Here is a 14,840-nt window from a genome sequence, read left to right as displayed (position 1 = left end):
GATTTTCTTGTGCCTTTAGGTGAATTGCTCGCCTGCAGGTGTGTCCTTTCGCCTCGCAATTCAGGGGGCAATATAAAGGCACATTTGCATGCCGAGCGTGAGTTTCCTCGGAAACGCGAAATATTAATTAAATAAATAATCAGTGACAAATAAATAAAGCCTATGGCACACAACTGCAGCGCTGTGTCGCTGATAAAACAAAAGCACAATTACGTTACTCTTATGTTTGTTTAAGAAAGAGAGGGCTCTGGTTGAAGTGGTGCGAGAAGCACGTATTTTATTTTATTGTCTGGCACACCGCCATATTTCATGTTATAGAAGAATACTGCGAGTTGCAACCACACTAGGCACTCGATTCTGTAAAGAATTTATATTTATAAAAGTAAGTAGGATTATGAACTGTAGGCTTATTCATTGAATATATCTGATTTAACTAACTTTGTAACTTTTTTATGTACGACGTATTGGCATGGCTGGCAAATTATTGTAATATTGAGATTTAGATTATGAGTCCGCACCTACCGTAGCAGTCTTTGGAAACGATTTAATTACGAAGTCCGATTATTCAGTTTTATTTCCCGGTCAACTACGAGTAACATTGCCTTTACGAAAAAGCCATTGTCAAGCGTCTGATACCGAATAATTAAACGTCCACGTTCCAGATAAGCAAATACAATTGCAATCACAATCACCATCATACAGATAGAATAATTAACATATTTAAAATAATATTTTTTATTTATTTTATAAACATGATTCGGAAGCTTCAATTAAATGTCGATTGGGAATTGATCTCGGACAGACGGACGGCCAGTTGCACCACAAATTGTTGAAGAAGCTAACGTTGCCACGGCTGAGAATGCTGTACGCAATGTGCGATCTTCACGCATTGCACGAGCTGTGTCACGACAGCTAAACATTCCACCGTTCGAAGCGTGCTACGAACACTTGCGATATGCTATCTCTACTGCTGTTCCAGGCTATCGTGGATGCAGATGGTCATCACATTTAGCAACATTTGTAACCTGGAACGTAACCATAGTACGCAAGTAACATATGTTACACTCTCACGTGGAAATTAAAACGTGTTTCTTCTTATGGTGTTATTCGTTATTTCTGTTCCGCATGACGTTACAAATGATCCCATAAAATTTCGCTGTTCTACGATCACTCGATTTTCATGGGTCCATCTCAAGTAGCGAACGTTCAGTTATAAACAGCAGGTACACTGAACTATGAATTAATTAGCTGATCCAAACCGAGAGAGAACATGTACCTTCCCAGCACCCTAGCACAGTCAGAGTGCTGTTTTCCAACTTTTTAGAAATATACGGTAGGCTCCATGAACATTCGGATGTTTCACGAATAATGGCTGCAGCTTTAGACAAATGAGCTACTATCTATCCTGGAATGTCTAACGAAGCTCTTCATCTGCCCCCTCAGATAGAGACAAGTAGGAGAGACTTCAGATAAAAGTGGTGTCAACGGCACTGTTTCACTCTTAACGATCTAATAAGTGGCGGAAAATCGTATAAAGCTGTCTGACGTCAACGGCAATACGTGGCGCGGTCCCACATGCTGGGCACATAATTGTTGCCTGGCTGCTAGTGGGACACATCCGGACACCTGTACTACATCACGGTGAAAGATGATTTGGTGATTTGGTGAAGCGAGTGTGTAGGCACGAGGTATGTTCCGATCAGATTGTAGGAAAACATAGCAGGCCACTCATTTGTGGTAAATCCCCGTTGGCGATACTACACAGGCGATCTCGTAAACTGACATACGGCCAAGAGGGGATGTGCTGACCACATACCCCTCCATATCTGCACCCAGTGACTTCTGTGGGCTGAGGATGAAAGGCGGCCGGTCGGTTCCGTTGGACCTTTATGGCTGTCCGGGCGAAGTTTTTTTGCTTTGGATAGAACACAGGAATCGCCTCAGGAATTTTCATCTCGCAGACAGGATTACTGCGGCTGTGAAAATGTTTCGTTTCTTTTTCCTTTTTTTCCGCCTTATTTTCGTGGTACATTGAACGAATTATTTCTGAATAAGTTTTATAAAGTCATTTCTTCATACAACCCTGTTTACGCTTACCTTTTACATTTGTCATGATTGAATGTGACTGATGTTTTCATTTATTTTAGTGCTGTATGTTGTCCCATTTATTAACATGTTGTTTAAATTATTTTTCCATGAACAACGCAATAAGATATAGTAATCTAGTATGAAACTGTATATCGACGTGCGTGGGATTTTTGAAAGTGTAATGTGAAGCGAGATGGGCTGAGCCATGTAGAAACTTAGTGTCGTAGCTTGTCGATACTGCCAAAGCCGAAGCCTTTATGAAGATTCCTGCGATCGCCGCCAAGAGTCGCTTTGAACATTGCCACCATTAGGATGACGTGACCAATGAAGAACTTCGAGACCGCTGACCAATCAAGACCACCAGGACGGTGTTATAAGCGGAGGGCGCCTAGGCACCTTCAGCTAGTTTGAGATCAGTTCCGTGCTGCTTTTTGGTGCCGATCGTTACACAGAGCCGTTGAGAGCTAGCTCTACCGCTGTCCGAAGTGGCCGTGCGGTTCTAGGCGCTACAGTCTGGAACCGAGCTACCGCTGCGGTCGCAGGTTCGAATCCTGCCTCGGGCAGGGATGTGTGTGATGTCCTTAGGTTAGTTAGGTTTAATTAGTTCTACGTTCTAGGCGACTGATGACCTCAGAAGTTAAGTCGCATAGTGCTCAGAGCCATTTGAGCTAGCTCTACCGGCAAACATTCGATGTACGTAGCCGTACGCCTGGGTTGGACCTCTGCTTATAGCTAGTCAGTGCTGCCACAAGTTGTCAACGGCGGAGGAGATCTTCAGCAACAAGTTCTTTAAAGCGCACCTTTGTCGACTACTATTTTGCTTGCCTTTCCAGATTTCTTCGGCGACGGATCCCTTTGGACACCTCCCACTCATTTATCACTAGCAATGAGGACATAACATCTGGCTCCTTGGAAGATACCAGTTGCGGGCTCTCATCATGGTATCGCTAGGTCGACATAGGAAGCAAACGATGACCTAGGCCGATGCAATTTAACTGCCTCAACAGTGATACTTTTTGTGATTTCGGATATTTACTGCGGACAACGAATTAACTACGTGTGGCGTTTATTATTAGTCGTAAATGCTATTCGGGATATTAAACTAAAAAGCTATGTTGGGCAAACCGCTAAGCTAAGTGATGGGACACTACTGTAGATACCAAGGACGTTTTAGCGCGTACAGTGAACTGTAAAAGTAAACAGAAATATGGTAATGTATGTCGTGAACCGATGTCTGTAACTTGAATCTTGAATGTACAAGGTGCTGATCGCCGCACAACTGGCGTTAATACGGTGACTATTGAGCACGGCAGCCATTGTTCGATGTTTTCATATACCACGAACTGTGAAGTCAAGTTACAAGTAAATTTTTGCATTTTCTTACTGCGCACGGTTGCAGTGTGAAGAAATATGCCGAGCAGCGACTGAACTGAAAGCCGCAAAATTGAAACTGTAGCTGGCAATGGATAACAAACATTATGACGTCCGGACACGTTAACTGAAGAGAGCGTGTCTTACTTTCGTCTTTGTACGTAGATGCGCTAATTATTAGAGTCCACATACATCGCTTGTTCCTGTCACATTCGCAACGGCGGCTACAATCATGAGGATCAGCAAGGCGCCGGTAATTAGAGAACTACCTGCTCAAGGATAATGGACGAACAACACCTCGACGACCCGCCGACAGCACGAGCTAAGTGAAGATTGCCTTATAATGTCAAGGCTCAACCCACGCGACCTACTGCAGAAAAGAGCTGTGTACTAAAATGTTGCTTTCTGATGGTCATTTTTTTCGAATTACTTAATTTGCACTTAACGTCGAATTGCATTTCGTAGTATCTTTCAAAAATAAGGATTACAAATCACTTTTGTTAAGTGAAGCAATCTGCTTTACAGGAGACTGAGGAGACTTTTTTTTTTTTTTTCAAGTCCATTATCTTCCGACACAGTCCTTAATATTGAAAATAACTACTGTTATTACTGTTTTCCAACTTTTTAGAAATCTACGTTAGGCGCCATGTGGAAACTGCATCTTGACAGAGTGATGGCTTTAGCTGGCCAATCTACCAAACGCTCAAGAGGCGCCAGCCGTTTACTGAGTCAGGTGGGAGCTATAAAACATCCAAAAAGATCGTTGCTTTATTCCCTCTGAAGTTTATCAACAGTATCTGAACAATAAAGCAGTTTTCTGCGTTGGTTTTTACTTGGCCAGTCATAGGCCATACTTTTATAATGAACGCGACGCTTGTTTTTCTTGACCAGCTCCGACAATAATCCAGGTTTGAAAACGAAATTCAACGGAAATCTACCCAGACTTACAGAGAACGGATAAGGCAAATCTTCCCTGAGCCTCCGGTTAAAACTGCATATCCAGTTAGTCACTCATCCACTTGCAATATACGTTATCCGTCGTGGGCGTTATGGAAAGACGAATGCATGTGTCGCTGATGTAAGATACAGAAAAGAGAAAACGTAAGCTATGATTCTGTGTTCAGTCCTCCTCCCAGCCACGACTTATATAAAACAAACAGCAGCAGAGTAATCTGCTAGACCAACTGAAAGTGAATGAAGTATTCCAGGTAACAATTATTTGAAAGGACCTCAGATAGGACTATTTCAATATTACCCGTTTGAAGAGTGACTGACAGTGGACGTTGTCACCATGTTTCAGAGTACCTGAGATACTTGAGCAGGGAGCTTAAAAACCCTCCCATGCCAAACAGACAGACGTAGTTTTACGATTCAGACTTCTTGGCTGCTCAGGAACGTAGAGAACTGACACTCGGAAACATTCAACGACGGATTTCAAGAAAATCGAGAGTCTGGGTAACTTTCCACGGACAGTTACTGACGTCTCGACCCAAGATGGCACGAGAGGTAGGGAGGTACCACCACAGATTTCATGTGCAACGCTCCGTTGCAACGCTACCTCGAAATGGCATCGTGAAGTTGCGCAATCTGTAACCAAGACTGGGTTCCTGGAGCCACCGACTTAGTGAAACAGCAGGTACTCTAACACGGATTTGATTACCATCCTTTCCAAATGTGAATCTAGTGCGTTAAACACATGGTGATGTTTAGGAACGCTGTCTTGCAAGTTAGATGAAATCCCTGAGCGATTATTTCTCCCCTCTCCATTCTAAAGATCAGAGAATATTTGTAAACAAACACTTTAGTGATTGACATCCATAGAAACCAACAGCACAACTGATTGGCATCCATAGAAACCAACAGCACAACTACAGTAATGACATTATACATAGAAAGAGAACATAAGTGCAGTTTATTTGTTATTAATATTTAGAATAACGGAATTGTTAAACTTCTTACTCAGTTAAGAATTTGCAACAGACTTCGTAACTGTATAGGGAATGTTCTACTTTCAGCTTCTACGTGAATTAAGGCTATGCATGAATTAATACTTTTCGTAAAGTGTAAATAAATAACATTCGTCCTATTCATGATTTCCTCTTCATAGTAACATACCGTACTTATTATTTAACACAAAATGACATCAAAAATTTAAGTTATTCACGAGCAGCTAATTGAAAATTTTTATGAACTTCAAATGACACGACGAACCGTCTCGTTCTGCATATGGGTTAAAACCCAGGTCATGCAGACTAAGCAAAGACTTCGTGACTGACGGCAACTAACAGTCATTCCTAACTAGGCATACAGAGAGTGATATACCTCGATTTTAGACAGTAGCAGTTAGCAAATATCAACTTTAAATTACATAACGTAAACATTTTTAACGAACCCAGCATCTATTGTCCTTGTTAACGAACTACGAGAGATGTTAAATATTGCTTCTTCACAAGTAACTTACTTGAAATGCCGTGAGTTAAAGTTTTGTGTTGAACAAGGATTCGAACCCAGAACATAATCGGATTCTTATCGAAGCACAATCAACTGTGACATATCGGATTTTCTCGGCAGTAGCTAGATGTTTTAACTGAAATGACGTGACGAAACATTGATTTTTTCCTTCCCAGGACTCCAACCTGGCACCTATCGCTGTTATATTCTAGAGAAAACAAACGTTAATATATGGGCTTGTTACACCAGCAGCGACATGTGAGCATGTTTGAACTAGAAATAATATGACGAAGAGTTCAGTGCTAACTGGGAATCGAACCCCAGACATACCGCATCATTGAACTTACAGTGATCTCGCAAATGGTTCTGTCTCACTGGGCGTCAAAAATGTCAGATATCATTAGTGTTGACAACGAATGAAAATAAATTAAAAATCAAAATTAGTATCCACCAGCGTAATAGGTGTTCTCATGCTAGAGTTTGATTATACATAATGAAAACTTTAGTGCCGGGCCAGGATTCGAAGCCACTCACGCGCAATATGAGGAGATGTTGAGGAATCTGCAGTTCTGAACAAACAACAAATTGTAGTCGAGATGTATTGTCACGAAGGGATCAAATTCCGCGTTAAGGGCGGTCTGAGTTGCATTCCCAGTTCAGAACCAATTTTATCGAAATACAGAAGCTCAAATAAAAGATGGAATATGAGTTCTCTGGCCCTACATAACGTTTGTTTCGTCACTAGACATAAGTCACTAATATAAGAAAGGTTACTTCTGATAGAGTTTCTACACGTCACGACTCCTGACTTTATTGTGGTTCAACCTAACGTCTACTTGGTAGAGCACTTGCCCGCGAAAGGTAAAGGTCCCGAGTTCGAGTCTCGGCCGGGCACACAGTTTTAATCTGCCAGGAAGTTTCGTATCAGCGCACACTCCGCTGCAGAGTGAAAATCTCATTCTGGAAACATCCCCCAGGCTGTGGATAAGCCATGTCTCCGCAGTATCCTTTCTTTCAGGAGTGCTAGTTCTGCAAGGTTTGCGGGAGAGCTTCTGTAGAGTTTGGAAGGTAGGAGACGAGATACTGGCAGAAGTAAAGCTGTGAGGACCGGGCGTGAGTCGTGCTTCGGTAGCTTAGTTGGTAGAGCGCTTGCCCGCGAAAGGCAAAGGCCCCGAGTTCGAGTCTCGGTCGGGCACACAGTTTTAATCTGCCAGGAAGTTTCAAGAAATATCATGTTTAACATGAATTTCAGACCACAGTGCCATTATACCTTCTTCACTTGGCGTAGCCAGAAGAGAATAGAATCCATTTCTCCCTATCAGAAATCATTAGCAGAAGTTGGAATCGAACCCAGACCATAACTATATGAACCTATCATGAAATCAACAACCACTAATCCTCTTCTCTGTGACTCATTTTTCTATCATAACGCGTTTTTAGCACACTGGATAAGAATTCTGACACACAGGCTCCCTACAGTGGTTTGCAGCATGTTCAGTACTTTCATTTACTTGGTTGACCGAATCGCCATGAACTAGCTGCCTCGTCTAACCATTGCATACATTCGACTCTATTTTGTGATCACCGAAATAAATTCATGTAACTGCCACCTACACAGAACTGCCAACAGTGTAGGATGCCGAAATTTAAATAGGAAGTGTTCCTTTCCACATGAGCTACTCTATTGCGCTATCTGTTTCTTGAATACGTCGTGCAGTGCAAAAGAAAAGGTGCAATGTCTCTCTCTCAGAAGTCTAGATCCGGCCATATGCATTATCTCACAGCACTGTGGAATGCGGAAGTTTTGGAGGAATTGTTGTTGACTTCTGGAGCTCCTCTAGCTATATGTCTCCTAGTAGCGTAAAGGTAAACGTCGCGAGTTCGAGTACATTCATTGCTTAATTTTTTTTAAATGCAATTCTAGTGTCTGCTGAAGTTATCAGTCTTATAGAACTTTGAACATAATTCCCTTCACTTCTCAATCCGAAAGGCAACATGTGGAAAAAGGGCTAACTACTGCACACCGACAGCTTTATCACATGGCAACCATGAATATTAACACGGTTAGCTCTCCAGGCAAGATCCAGTTCCTGAGAGAAACAATACGAGCCAAAGGAGCGCACTTTGCATTCCTGCAACATGTGCGAACGACTGCACTCCTGAACTTCTATGGCTACGCAACGTGTGTAACGCCTCATCGTCCGCAGAGAATGGCGTGGCGATTTTAGTACGCGACAGTACTGAAGCCACCGACATCACGTATCTCCATTCTGCACGAGGATTAGCGGTCACAGCGCTCGACTACCGATTCATTAATATTTCTGCACCTTCAGGCACCACCGAACGTCGTGGCCCTGATCCACTCTCGTGACATTGCCGCCCTTTTCCTAAGACAGTATGAACACAGCGTCTCCACCGGCGATTTTAATTGCGTCATTCATAATAAGGTCCAAATCCCACATTACGAATCTTGTTTGGAACTTGATATTGTGATTCACGGTCTTCACTTGCGCAACACGTGGGAGAAGATACTCGGCAACAGCTCTAGACGCATGCATCTTACCAGTCATCTGGCGTGCCGACTGAATCACATACATGTGTCATGAGGTCTTACACAGGCTGTAGTGGCTGCTGAGTGATGGTCTCTCCCAGCTTACCAGTCATCTGGCGAGCCGACTGAATTACATATATTTTTATTTTTTATTTATTAATTTATTTATGGTTCCGTGGGACCAAATTAAGGAGAAGTCTCCATGGTCATGGAACGAGTCAATACATGAAATTATAACACGATATTAGAAACAGATAAAATGAAATATAAAAAAACATATTCAGGTGACAAGTCGTAAGTTTAAATGAAGAAAATCAACAATGTAACACTGGAATTTGCTCAATTTTTTAGCTCTTCCAGGAGCTCCTCGACAGAATAGAAGGAGTGATCCATGAGGAAACTCTTCAGTTTAGACTTAAAAGAGTTTGGGCTACTGCTAAGATTTTTGAGTTCTTGTGGTAGCTTATTGAAAATGGATGCAGCAGAATACTGCACTCCTTTCTGCACAAGAGTCAAGGAAGTGCATTCTAAATGCAGGTTTGATTTCTGCCTAGTATTAACTGAGTAAAAGCTAATAACTCTTGGGAATAGGCTAATATTGCTAACAACAAACGACATTAAAGAAAATATATACTGTGAGGGCAATGTCAGAATTCCCAGATTTTTGAATAGGGGTCGACAAGACGTTCTCGAACTTACACCACATACAGCTCGAACAGCCCGTTTTTGAGCCAAAAATACCCTTTTTGAATCAGAAGAATTACCCCAAAAAATAATACCATACGACACAAGCGTATGAAAATATGCGAAGTAGACTACTTTTCGTGTTGAAGTGTAACTTATTTCAGATACTGTTCTAATGATAAATAAAGCAGCATTTAGCTTCTGAACAAGATCCTGGACATGGGCTTTCCACAACAGCTTAAAATCTATCCGAACGCCTAGGAACTTGAACTGTTCCGTCTCGCTTATAATATGCCTATTCTGTCTGATCAAAATATCGGTTCTTGTTGAATTGTGAGTTAGAAACTGTAGAAACTGAGTGTTACTGCGATTTAGCATCAAATTATTTTCCACAAGCCACAAACTTATTTCATGAACTACATTATTTGTTACTGTTTCAATATTACACGCAAGATCCTTCACTATCAAGCTGCTGTCATCAGCAAACAGAAATATTTTTGAATCACTGTAATACTAGAAGGCATATCATTTATATAAATAAGAAACAGCACTGGCCCCAGCACCGACCCTTGGGGAACGCCCCACTTAACAGTGCCCCATTGGGACTGAACATCACTACCACTTTCAATATTGCGGAGAATTACCCTCTGCTTTCTGTTCTTAAAGTAAGAGGCGAACCAATTGTAAGCTACTCCCCATACTCCATAATGGTCCAATTTCTGCAGTAATATTTTGTGGTCAACACAGTCAAAAGCCTTCGTTAAATCAAAGAAAACACCTCGCGTTCGCAACCTTTTATTTAATCCGTCCAAAACCTCACAGAGAAAAGAGAATATAGCATTTTCAGTTGTTAAGCCATTTCTAAAACCAAACTGAACATTTGACAGCAAATTATGTGAATTTAAATGCTCCAGTAACATTGTATATACAACCTTCTCGATCACTTTAGCAAACACTGATGGCATAGAAATAGGTCTAAAATTGTCAACATTATCCCTGTCTCCCTTTTTGTAAAGTGGCTTCACTACCGAGTACTTTAATCGGTCAGGAAACCGACCACTCCTAAAGGAAAAGTTACAGATATGGCTGAGATCTGGGCTAACATACATAGAACAATACTTCAGTATTCTGCTAGATACCCCATCATATTCATGAGAGTTCTTGGTCTTTAGTGATTTAATTATTAACTCAATCTCCCTCTTGTCAGTATCATGGAGGAGCATTTCAGGTAACAGTCTCGGAACACTTTTTTCTAAGAGCGCTATATGATTCCCTGTTGGGACTAGGTTTCTATTTAGTTCACCTGCTATATTCAGAAAGTGATTATTAAATACTGTACACATATGCGACTTATCAGTAACACGGACATTCCCACTATGCACTGATTCTATATCCTTGACCTGTGTCTGCAGACCAGCAACTTCCCTTACGAGTGACCATATGGTTTTAATTTTATCCTGAAACTTAGCTATTCTACCTGCATACCACATACTTTTTGCCTTCCTAATAACATTTTTAAGCACCTTACAATACTGTTTGTAATGGGCTGCTGCATTTAGATTTTGACTGTTTCTAACGTTTTGATATAATTGCCACTTTGTTCTACAAAATATTCTTATCCGTCTAGTCAGCCACCCAGGCTGCCTGTTTGTGCTAGTACCCTGTTTTAAACGTTCTAACGGAAAGCAACTTTCAAAGAGCATGAGAAAAGTCTTGAGAAAAGCATTATATTTATCGTCTACTGTATTAGCGCTATAAACATCTTGCCACTCTTATTCCTGTATAAGGTTTACAAAGGTCTCTACAGCAACTGGATCAGCTTTCCTGAACAGCTGATGACTATATTTAACACGTGTTGCAGCACAAAAATCTTTTAAAGTTAAAACTTGTGCATCATTATCTGAAAGGCCATTCACCTTTTTGCTAACAGAATGCCCTTCTAGTAATGAGGAATGAACAAGAACGTTGTCTATCGTTGTTCTACTGTTCCCTTGCACTCTCGTTGGAAAGAATACGGTTTGCATAAGATTATATAAATTAAAGAGGTCTACCATCATCCTCTTCCTTGCACAATTACTTATACAATTAATATTGAAGTCACCACATATAACTAACTTTTTGTATTTCCTATAAAGTGAACCAAGAACCTCCTCTAGCTTTAACAAAAATGTTGTGAAATCGGAGTCTGGGGATCTATAAATAACAACAGTTAGAAGTTTAGCTCCGTTAAATTTAACCACACCTGCACAACATTCAAACACCTTTTCAGTGCAGTACTTTGAAACTTTAATTGACTCAAATGTGATGCCGTTTTTCACATACATGGCTACTGCCCCACACCGCAAGGGAAGCCTCTGAATTATCTCCTTAGTTAAGAAGTGTTCAGATATACCAATAATTTCAGAGTCAACATCTATAAGCAGTTCACTAACTTTATCTCTAATACCTTGTATATTTTGATGAAATATACTAATTCCCTCATTACTCGGATACTTAAGCTTTGTCAAAAGTGATTCCCTTGTTAGAGAGACTTCCCTTAAGCAGGAATACCTATCAGCTGACTTCAATCTAAAAAAGGTGCAGCTCTAACACCCACTACTGCAGGAATTTTCCCATGAGTGATCCCACCAACCCCACCCATGCTGTCACCTATAAGCTTTGCCAACCTCCCCTTCCCATGCCTGTTGAGGTGCAGGCCATGTCTAGTGAAACCAGTCCTGCTGATAGGCTCCACCGACACCACTGAAATGTGACCCATGCTTTCTGTCATCAGTGCACCCCCAAGTCTCATGTTATTACGCCTTACGGCTGTATGAAAATGAGGCAGATCGTGACGCTGAAACAGTTCCACGAAATGCACATTCGTGTTGCCAGTCTGAGTTGCTATCTTTTCCAGGTCACCATCTATGTTATACTCCCCATCCCTACCAATACTGTTACCAGCCCCACCCACAATCACTACCTGATCCTCTTTAGTAAAATCCCTACATAACCCCCCTATATTAACAGTCACCTGAGCCAACCCTGCATTAGGCTTCACAATGCTGGTGACCTGGTACTCACTCCCCAGCACTTCCTGCAACTGCTGGCCTACACCTCTGCCATGAGAACTACCTAACAGCAGAACCTTATCCTTCCCCTTCGACTTTGCAACTGTTCTAGGCACAGTAACTACTGAGGTCTACTGCATACTTCCTACACCTACAGCTACTAGAGATTCCTCTCCACTAGACTCTGACAGTTGGTCATATCTATTGTAAACACCAATAGTAAAACTATCTGAAAATCTTCTTCTCCTAGCAGATCTCTTGCCAACAGCCAGCTCCCATTCCCCAACCCCCTTCTCCCTCCGCATCCTATCTAGCTCCTCCTGTGCGTTTTTCAACTGCACCTGAAGGGAACAGATCTTACGCTTCTGCTCCTCTATCAACTTACTCTTGCTACATAACCTTCAGTTCCCGGAGAGGATCTCACCAGGATGCCCACTGGCTTCCCCACTGCATTCCCCCCAGTGAAATTACTTCGAACAAGTCTCATACCGCAACCCACTACTCACGAACCTACGGCAAATCCAACACTACTCACTCATGGTAAAATTTTACTTTTTCTAAGTTCCGCTACTACAGTTAGAAGATGTTAAAAACCTGACTGCAATAATCACAAACTTACTCTACAAGGGAAGTAACAACTATTATTAACAGTATAAGTAAACGACAAATGTGAATATAACAAATGACTAATATGGAAAGAGAATGAAACGTCTAATGACACAGTAATGTGTCATTAGGTCTTACACAGATAGTAGTGACAGCTGAGTGATGGCTGCTCAAAGCTTACCAGTCATCTGGCGAGCCGACTGAATCACATACATGTTTCATGAGGTCTTACACAGGGAGTAGTGGCTGCTGAGTGATGGCCTCTCCCTGCTTACCAGTCATCTGGCGAGCCGACTGAATCACATACACGTGTCATTAAGTCTTACACAAGAAGTAGTGGCTGCTGAGTGATGGCCTCTCCCAGCTTACCAGTCATTTGGCGAGCCGACTGAATCACATACATGTGTCATGAGGTCTTACACAGGGAGTAGTGGCTGTTGAGTAGTCCGCTCCCAGGTTACCAGTCATCTTGCGAGCAGACTGTATCTCATATTTGTGTCATTAGGTTTTACACAGCGAGTAGTGGCTGCTTAGTGATGGCCTCTCCCAGCTTACCAGTCATCTGGCGAGCCGACTGAACCGCATACATGCGTCATGAGGTCATACACAGGGAGTAGTGGCTGCTGAGTGATGACCTCTCTCTAAAAACCAGTCATCTGGAGAGCTGACTGTGTCACATACATGTGTCATGAGGTCTTACACAGGGAGTAGTGGCTGCTGAGTGATGGCCTCTCCCAGCATACCAGTCATATGGCGAGCTGACTGAATCACAAAACATGTGTCATGAGGTCTTAGACAGGGAGTAGTGGCCGTTGAGTAGTCCTCTCCCAGCTTACCAGTCACCTGGCGTGCCGACTGAACCGCACACATGCGTCATGAGATCTTACACAGGGAGTAGTGGCTGCAGAGTGATGGCCTCTCCCTGAACACCAGTCATCTGGCGAGCTGACTTTGTCACATACATGTGTCATGAGGTCATACACAGGGAGTAGTGGCTGCTGAGTGATGGTCTCTCCCAGCTAACCAGTCATCTGGCGAGCCGACTGAATCACATACATGTGTCATGAGGTCTTACACAGGGAGTAATGGCTGTTGAGTGATGGCTTCTCCCAGCGAATCAGTCATCTGGCGAGCCGGCTGAATCACATACATGTTTCATAAGGACTTACACAGGGAGTAGTGGCTGCTGAGTGATGGACACTCCCAGCTTACCAGTCATGTGGCGAGCCAACTGAATCGCATACATGTGACATGAGGTCTTACTTAAGGGAGTAGTTCCCACTAAGTGATGGGCTCTTCCAGCTTTCCAGTCATCTGGCGAGCCGACTGTATCACATACTTGTGTCATGGGGTCTTACACAGGGAGTAGTGGCTGCTTAGTTATGGCCTTTACCAGCTTGCCACTCATCTGGCGTGCCGAATGAATCATATACATGTGTCATTAGGTTTTACACAGTTAGTAGTGGCTGCTGAGTGATGGCCTGTCCCAGCTTACCAGTCATCCGGCAAGCCGATTGAATCACATACATGTTTCATAAGGACTTACACAGGGAGTAGTGGCTGCTGAGTGGTCCTCTCCCAGCTTACCAGTCATCTGGCGAGCAGATTCCATCACATATTTGTGTCATTAGGTTTTACACAGTTAGTAGTGGCTGCTGAGTGATGGCCTGTCCCAGCTTACCAGTCATCCGGCAAGCCGATTGAATCACATACATGTGTCATGAGATCTTACACAGGGAGTAGTGGCTGCTGAGTGGTCCTCTCCCACCTTACCAGTCATCTGGCGAGCAGATTCCATCACATATTTGTGTCATTAGGTTTTACACAGTTAGTAGTGGCTGCTGAGTGATGGCCTCTCCCAGCTTACCAGTCATCTGGCGAGCCAACTGTATCACATACATGTGTCATGGGGTCTTACACAGGGAGTAGTGGCTGCTTAGATATGGCCTTTCCCAGCTTACCAGTCATCTGGCGTGCCGACTGAATCACATACATGTGTCATTAGGTCTTACACAGGGAGTAGTGGCTGCTGAGTGATG

Source organism: Schistocerca piceifrons, chromosome 5 (genome assembly GCF_021461385.2).
Source record: "Schistocerca piceifrons isolate TAMUIC-IGC-003096 chromosome 5, iqSchPice1.1, whole genome shotgun sequence".
In the NCBI taxonomy this organism is placed as follows: domain Eukaryota; kingdom Metazoa; phylum Arthropoda; class Insecta; order Orthoptera; family Acrididae; genus Schistocerca; species Schistocerca piceifrons.
This window is presented reverse-complemented; position numbering follows the sequence as displayed.